This window comes from Hemibagrus wyckioides, linkage group LG13, assembly GCF_019097595.1.
Source record: "Hemibagrus wyckioides isolate EC202008001 linkage group LG13, SWU_Hwy_1.0, whole genome shotgun sequence".
NCBI classification, from domain to species: Eukaryota; Metazoa; Chordata; class Actinopteri; order Siluriformes; family Bagridae; genus Hemibagrus; species Hemibagrus wyckioides.
In genome coordinates this window covers 20313687-20322802 of record NC_080722.1, presented here as the reverse complement: position 1 = coordinate 20322802, position 9116 = coordinate 20313687, and the positions used below count along the sequence as shown (strand labels likewise).

The 9116-nt window shown below is 37.8% G+C and overlaps 1 long non-coding RNA gene across 2 annotated transcripts; it reads right to left on the bottom strand.

The window, feature by feature from the left end:
- Positions 1–5505: 5505 nt before the first annotated feature.
- Positions 5506–7174, bottom strand: LOC131364086 (uncharacterized). Of its 2 annotated transcripts, XR_009206419.1 has the most exons (4): positions 6700–7174; positions 6497–6605; positions 6263–6352; positions 5506–5890 (listed from the first exon to the last, which is right to left on the bottom strand). It is a non-coding gene; the product is annotated as an uncharacterized LOC131364086 (long non-coding RNA). The 2 variants fall into 2 exon arrangements; XR_009206418.1 differs by having other exon boundaries at positions 6497–7174.
- Between the last annotated feature and the right edge of the window lie 1942 nt (positions 7175–9116).

Sequence of the window (9116 nt, the reverse complement as noted above, 5' to 3'; positions counted from 1 at the left end):
ATTTAGTGTTCATTTCTACATCATCATTCTACACCACTCTACTGAGCAGATATTAATGCCAGAGTGGATAAAACATTCATCTAGAAAACTACCATTTAAAACTCAATACTCAAATAGAAATCTTTAGTTTCTTATAATAAACTTATAATATGTATGTTTACTATTAACATTATAATTAGACTCATGAGACATTTATTATATATAGAAAATAAACATACATTTTAAAAATTAATTCTGTTTTTGTTTGCTCAAATCCTCTTTCTTTCTTTCTTTCTTTCTTTCTTTCTTTCTTTCTTTCTTTCTACTTAGTTTCATGTTTTCATGAATAGAAAATTGAATTTAATAATTCTGCAATTTTAAATAATAATTGTATCATGTTTCAGTTATTTATTTCGTTTTTCTATGGAAGACACCGAATCATGTTTGTTGTTTTTTTAATGTGTATTGAGCCTCATTTATCAAGTTGGAGATGACTGGATTCATGTGTAAATTGTTTGTACGAGTGTTTACACATGAAAATTCTTAGTATTCTAAAAAAAAAACAAAAAAAAAAACCTGTGAATGTAAAGAAATAAATGCTGACATCCTCTTCGTGCTCGACCTGACCCATTTCAAATCTTATCATCTGAATGGATTACTGCACTTTACTATCTGAAAAAAAAAAACACTGTAGAGGTTAAACGACTTATTTTTAACTCTGTTTAAAGTGTTTAACTAATAAAAGAGAATTGGAGTCTCGATTAAAAAAAAAAAAACTCGATTAGTTCATTAGGTCAGGAAACATTTACTAAGAATAAGATTTTTACATTATTAAAAATCAAAAAAGTTTCGTATATATGTAATTACATGTTATACCTGTATATAACTTCCACTTGTGTTCCTTTACCCTGATGTTCATTTCATTTAATGCATTTCATGCTTAACACAGGCCGTGTGAATCAGCTTCCTGGCCCAAAGTCCATCTCCTCTTCTGGTCACTAGCTCCCTGAGTGTCACAATCATGCCTATAATGATCTTGGCTATAAAATCAGGGGTTGAATGTCTTTGTCATGTCACACTCCAACCTGGTGGTTAATATGAAGCTCATATGAATGTAGATACTCAGGACTTTAAGAGTTTCTAGTGGTTCATAAGAATTTCTGTTCTTACATAGCCTACTAGTGGCAATATAATATAAACACACTCGTCTCACACTAAAAGCCCACTGAATGTCCTCACTCGTTTTATATCAGACTGATTTTCACAACCAGAAAATGTTAGTTTATTCTGAAGGAAAATATGCAGCATGTCCATTTCCATTCCACTGATGCACTAGAACACCAGCATACTGATAGAAAGGGTTTATGCTCAAGTCATATTAATATAATATTTATTTTGTAATTATAAACAGGAAATGTTCACATTACCTATTTTATGCCCATGTCTCTCTAGAAGAACGCCAACACTGTACCCAACTCCAACTATGCTTCTACTGCGGTAAAACTGATCACCAATGTGCTGCCTGTCCTGAGAAACCCTCACATCAAGGCTCTAAGGTGGGCTGGATCTCTCGTTTGTGTAGTGTAACTGTTCCTATAACATTGCACCTTGCTCATGTTACCTGTTGTTTTGTAGCCCTAGCTGTCTCCGGAGCCGCTGTCAATCTTATCAATCATCAACTCGTGGAAGAATTGCAGCTACCTACATCACCCTGCACCACCCCTCTCCACATCACGGCAGTCGACAACCAACCCATCGGAGAGGGCTACATCACCTGTCATACCATCCCTGTCACCATTCAAGTGGGACTCTTCCACATGGAGAAACTCTCCTTTTATTTCACCTCCTCACCCACCAACCCAGTTATCTTAGGTTTTCCATGGCTCCAGGTACACAACCCTATGTTCTCTTGTTGGGACAAAGAACTGACTCAATGGTTCCCATATTGCTTGAATCACTGCCTCAATGTTCACACCACCCGTCCATGCTTAACCATTCTGTGGAGAGCCCAGCCCTCAACCAGCCTACACTCATTCCTGGGGTCTATGACAATCACAGGGCAGTTTTTTTAGCAAAGAACGAGCCACTGTACTGCCCCCTCAATGACCATGGGACTGCTCCATTGTCCCACTGCCCCCTAAATGCTGGATACACCGATCTGGCATAACATTATGCCCAATTTTGTGTTGGTCCCCCTTTTGCTGCCAGAACAGCCCTGACCCGGCGAGGCATTTTTGGGAGCGTCCTAGGCTCTACTGTGCTGATTGCCTGCACCCTAGCAGAGTTGGAGCAGAAGTCCTCTCGGACAACATTTCCAGGACACTACACACCCTCTGACTGGTAAGTCATACCTCAGATCACAGCTATGGTTCAACTCACCAGATTGCTACAAGTGCACACATAGCTTCTTACTTTTACTCAGGAAACAGGACCCAGGTTTAACTAATTCGAAGTGCTTGTCCTTAAAGTGGCACTCACAAAAAATACTTAAAAAATCCCTGCTATATCTTGCTGTGGCCACCGTGTATAGACGTTGATTTTCTAAAAGAGTTTGCACATCTACTCTCAGACCCATTGATTAATTCTGATAAATTGTTGATTGTTGGAGATTTTAATATTCATGTAGACGACAATAATGATGCTTTGGGACTCGCATTTATGGATTTGCTAAATTCCTTTGGGGTCAAACAAAACATTACTAGACCAACTCATCGTTGTAATCATATACTAGATTTAGTTATATCACCTGGAGCAGATGTCACTGATATAAATATTCTACCTCAAAGTGATGATATCACAGACCATCAGCTTTTAGTGTACACTCTACCTGTAGAACATATTAGCAATGTCTCTCCACGTTATCGATTTCGTAGAACCATTATTCCGAGCACTAAAGACAGATTCACAAGTAATCTGCTAGATCTGTCTCAACTTTTTACTAAACCCCTAAATGCAGATGATCTAGATGAAGTAACTAACAGCATAGGCCCTATTTTCATCAGCACACTAGACACTGTTGCCCCCATCCGACTACAAAAGTTCAGAGATAAAACACCTGCACCATGGTGTAATAGTCATTCTCACGCCATCAAGAGAGCAACTCGTAACCTCGACCGAGAGTGGAGAAAAACTACATTAGAAGTTTTTAGAATTGCGTATAAAGACAGTTTGTCCAGCTATAGACTGACTTTAAAAGCTGCTAGGGCTGAGCATCTGAGCAAAGTGATAGAAATAAACCAAAACAATTCATTCATTCATTGTCTATACCCGCTTACTCCTAATTAGGGTCACGGGGATCTGTTGGAGCCTATCCCAGAGCACATAGGGTGAAAGGCAGGGGTACACCCTGGACAGGTCCCAAAACAATTCCAGATTCTTATTTAGTACAGTGGCTAGAGTAGCAAAACATCAGATATCTGAAAAGAGTACTCCATCATAGTTTAGTAGTGAGGACTTTATGAATTTCTTCACCGAAAAAATTGATAGTATCAGAAACAAAATATTGGATGTTGAACCTTTGACACCATCCTGTGATCCAGTCCCGCCTAAAGCTCCACATCTAGAGCTACAATGCTTTACAGGTATAGGACAGGAAGAGCTAGATAAACTTATGACCACGGCTAAATCAACAACGTGTTTGTTAGATCCAATTCCAGTTAGATTGCTGAAAGACATGATACGTACAACTGGAGAGCCTCTTCTCAACATTATTAATTCATTATTAATTCCTCGATATATTTAGGTCACGTCCCTAAACCTCTCAAGTTGGCTGTTATTAAGCCTCTTCTTAAGAAACCGAAACTAGACCCTAATGAATGATCAAATTACAGACCGATTTCTAACGCAGTACATGCAGCATGTTTTTATAAGAAATAAAAAGAATAAAAAGTAGATAGAATAGATAGTACTAGTGTAAGTGGTCTAATTACTTACTGTTTACTCTTACTGGTCTGTTCTTATGCCATTGAGTGAACATTGTTATCTGTTACTTACACTGCCATAGCATTTGTTAAGTTTGTGTTTGTTTCTGATATTTTTGATATACTGTACTTGATCACTGGAAATACATGAAATATATATTTCAACATTTTAATGTGTATCTCCTATTATCCCTTTTTTTTAATGTAAGCCAATTATATTTCTGTCTGTGGTGTGGTAGTATAGATGGTGTATTTCTAGTGAGTGACAGCAGCAGCAAAGGGATGGAGTCAAATTCCAGGCCTGAATTATTGTCCCAGTCCTCCACTGACCACACACACACACACACACACACACACACCATCACCATCGACATGGATAACTTTGAACAATGTTACAAGTACACTTGAAGGAAATAAGCACAGTTACAACACATAAATGTTAAACCTACACCTATTCTAAGCTTTAATTTGATAACGCACAATTTTGAGCAAAAACTGTGGGATTACAGAAACAAGACTCTTTGGAATTCATCACTTTCCAGCCCTGGTGACCTTCAATAGCATGGCTTACTCACCTATTAGCCACCTCACTGCATATGTTATCATGTTAGAAAATGTACAGATCTGAGTGTCTTGTTGAACTGGATGTTGGATTTCCTCATTAATATTCTACAGTGTTATATATCTATATCTGTATTTTTGTAAAGCTGTACAGTTTGATTGCATCCTTGTGACTTTCAGAATAAAATTTAGTTTAGGATCGTTTTGCCTCGCCTTGTTTTTATTTATGTAAGAAATCCCTTTGCGTAGCCTCTATGGTTTAGATTTAATTCTGATCTAACAGTATGTTTTTGTGTCTCTGCCTTTTTTTGACTACACACTTGACCACATTTCAGGTTTGTGTTTTAACTATTCTGACTTTTTTCTTTTAATAAACCTCATGTGTATGGATCCTTATATGCTTATATCTATGCTTATCTCCACAGTTACAACATTTAGGACCTACTCCTACCCACACTTGCTATATTGATGTTTTCTGCATCCAAATCCTAATTCTTTGGGTGTTTTGCCTTCAGCAAGTTCAATTTTCAATTCAGTTTTATTTGTATAGCACTTTTAACAAAGAGCATTGTCTCAAAGCAGCTTTACATAAGAAACAACATAAGAAAACAACAGACATATAAACAAACAGTCCTACACTGTAAAAAAAAAAAAAATCTGTATATTTTACGGTAAAATACTGGCAGCTGGGTTGCCAGAATTTTACCGTAAATTGTACGGTGACACTGTTCACCATTTTACGGTATGCTTTATTAGCAACCGTAAATTTCACAGTTGAGAACGGTTCTTTATTTACAACAAATGACTGTTAAAAAAACAGACAGAATGTAAACCTGTTTACGGGAAACTACTGTAAAATAACAAATATACTGTAAACCTAATTACAGTCTTTCTCAGATAAAAACCACAACACAACCATGTATCATATTATGGTATTTTATTGTAAAGTTCAAATTTACGGTAAATTACTGGCAGCTGTGGTTGCCAGAATTTTACCGTAAAAAATACAGTACAACACATAATGCATTACAGTTGGTTTGCCTAGATTTTACTGTCAACATCTTTTTATGATTAATTACTAAGTGAATAAGGTCCATTGTAAACCAAGGCACAAAAGTATTAAAATTAAAATTAAAAACAGTTTGAATTGATCAAATACCTTGTCCAATACTCCCAAATTAGTAATGAAATCTTGACAAAACAGCACATGTCCATATGATGGATAATCCATGGTGAAATAAACAAACATTATGTATCAGGGCTTACTTGCCCTGGTTGAACAAGAGGAATAAGTCACTGAGTCCAGACTTGTGTGAAGACATGGGACAATGGTGACATGATGTTCGAGAAACTGGAAGCTACAGCCTTTACGGTCACTAGTTCAGCTTGAGGACTTGCATGTTGTCCAGTGTGGGCTGATCTGATCCTCTCTGCAGCCAGAAAACATACAGTACACAAAGCACATGTTAGATTGATGCAGTGTTTGACCATGATGCCTACAGAGAGATAAACAGCCTTCTAGTTGTTCAATAAGTGGTTCAAATATGTTAAACTTTGCTCCAATGAATTATACATTAACGAAGGCAATATTTATTAATTAATTAAATTATTAATATAGCTTTGCAGGTTATTTTTATAACTGATGGTCACAAGGAGAAAGTTCTCATTTCAGAAACATTTCATAAGCATTTATTTTATGTCTGTTGACATGAAGTCTAAACACAGTTGCCTCCATTGAAGCAATCAATAATCAAATTTACTACAACACTGACCAGTAACCAGTCAAATGTACAACCACTTACCAATATTTATCCTGGACAAGACCAGCGTCTGATCAAAAGGGGGGATTTGTAGAACAGGAAAGAGATTGATGAGGTCCATTTCAAGAACAACTGCTGGCAGATGACAGCAACAAAGACAGTAAGAAATATATTGCCTTAATTGAAAGTAAAATCATCTCAAGCATTTCTGTGTAGGTTGTGAACTACAAACAAATGGCTATATTAAATAAATAAATGGCTAATCAAGTGCCTCACCTGGTAGAACGCGTACCACATACTGTTCTTCAGGCAGTCAAGCTTCAGTTCCAGCTTAGGCCCTTTGCTGCAAATCATCCCATCTCACTCCACTGTGTTTTTACTGCCACTGTCCAAAAAAAGCCAAAAAAACAAAAATTACAATCTTTAAAATACAAAAAAAATGGTTTACTTCTTGGAGTTTAAAGAGTTTAGAATCTCACCATGTTCCTGGTCATGACAGTGGGCAGCCAGTGGTTTCCTCCAAGTCTATAACCGCTCAGGAGTTTAAATGCATACATGAAATGTTGCAGAAGTGAAATACTTCAACTTATTTTTATTTTAATAATTTATTTAAAATAAAAAAATCAAAACTGTGTTCTGTTCATATGTCACTGGATCTGGCAATGAGCCCTGGAACCCCACAATTCACCTGGGACAGACAATATGGCTGGCTTCTAAAGACTTTCCCTTGTGGAATCCAAAAAACTCCTGCTTTGGTCTGTTGGCATATTGAAAATCCTGAGAACTCGGATTTCCCCATTAACTATAACTCCCCATGCACATTAACTATCACACAGTTTTCTTTTCTCTTGCCTTTTAAGGTCATTTAATCTGTTACAAAAATTACTGATATAAATTAGTTAACTAATGTTCAGAGTGGAAAACATGCAGTCAGTTCCATGCACATGATTCGTAGCCTAAATTTATTGTACAGTTGTGTGCATTTATGATTTTTTATATATGATTAAGACACAAATGCAGAGAGCTTTTCTGATGAATGAATTTAGAATGAAATTCAAGTACACTTAAGGTCTCTGAGATTATACAATTAAATGTCATTTCTTATTTTCAGTGGCAATGTCATAAAGTAATTTTAGGACAATGTAATCAAATAATTTTCAGTGACTTGTGCCTTGAATGACTTGTGGTTGAAGCTTGTGCCTCGATCTGTGACATTTTTATATGGTACAAGTGTTACTAAATTGCGCCATCTATTGTTGGACTTATCAAATGCATTCTTTTAATTCAGACTGATGAAGCAAACGTATTCCTACCTGTGATAAACAGTTAAAAACAGAGATAGAAAAGAATATTTATCATAGCTAGCTCACAAAAAAATCTTTTCTCTCTAACAAAGTCATGATTCATTATTCTGGAACCTTGGAAACAGTGTTTTTTTTTGTGTCCCTGCCATGTGTGTGTGTGTGTGTGTGTTTATCATGAAACAGACCTGTACTTGGTCTATATTTTATTATATGTAACCGCCCTGATCAAATTTTATATACATTTGGTGGTTTTTACAGCATATAGAAGGTGTTTCACCCTTACAAATGCTGCATTTTTAAAATGACTGTGTTCTACTGTTTCAATAAGTTGAATAGATAGACTCAATTTTACAATTTCCTGATTGACAAGAGGATAACAGAGCATTTTGTACAGGTAGCTTGCGTGAATAGTCTTTAAATTTATAAGCCTCTTATTAAATGTGTCAGTGAGTTCCATGGCCAAGACACGTCAGTAATGTTTCATCGTTCATATGAGGTTTATGCTACCCAAACAGTGTTTTATATATATATATACACACTATATTGCCAAAAGTATTCGCTCACCCATCCAAATAATCAGAATCAGGTGTTCCAATCACTTCCATGGCCACAGGTGTATAAAATCAAGCACCTAGGCATGCAGACTGTTTTTACAAACATTTGTGAAAGAATGGGTCGCTCTCAGGAGCTCAGTGAATTCCAGCGTGGAACTGTGATAGGATGCCACCTGTGCAACAAATCCAGTCGTGAAATTTCCTCGCTCCTAAATATTCCACAGTCAACTGTCAGCTGTATTATAAGAACGTGGAAGTGTTTGGGAACGACAGCAACTCAGCCACGAAGTGGTAGGCCACGTCAACTGACGGAGCGGGGTCAGCGGATGCTGAGGCGCATAGTGTGAAGAGGTCGCCAACTTTCTGCAGAGTCAATCACTACAGACCTCCAAACTTCATGTGGCCTTCAGATTAGCTCAAGAACAGTGCGCAGAGAGCTTCATGGAATGGGTTTCCATGGCCGAGCAGCTGCATCCAAGCCATACATCACCAAGTGCAATGCAAAGCGTCGGATGCAGTGGTGTAAAGCACGCCGCCACTGGACTCTAGAGCAGTGGAGACGCGTTCTCTGGAGTGACGAATCGTGCTTCTCCATCTGGCAATCTGATGGACGAGTCTGGGTTTGGCGGTTGCCAGGAGAACGGTACTTGTCTGACTGCATTGTGCCAAGTGTAAAGTTTGGTGGAGGGGGGATTATGGTGTGGGGTTGTTTTTCAGGAGCTGGGCTTGGCCCCTTAGTTCCAGTGAAAGGAACTCTGAATGCTTCAGCATACCAAGACATTTTGGACAATTCCATGCTCCCAACTTTGTGGGAACAGTTTGGAGCTGGCCCCTTCCTCTTCCAACATGACTGTGCACCAGTGCACAAAGCAAGGTCCATAAAGACATGGATGACAGAGTCTGGTGTGGATGAACTTGACTGGCCTGCACAGAGTCCTGACCTCAACCCGATAGAACACCTTTGGGATGAATTAGAGCGGAGACTGAGAGCCAGGCCTTCTCGTCCAACATCAGTGTGTGACCTCACAAATGCGCTTC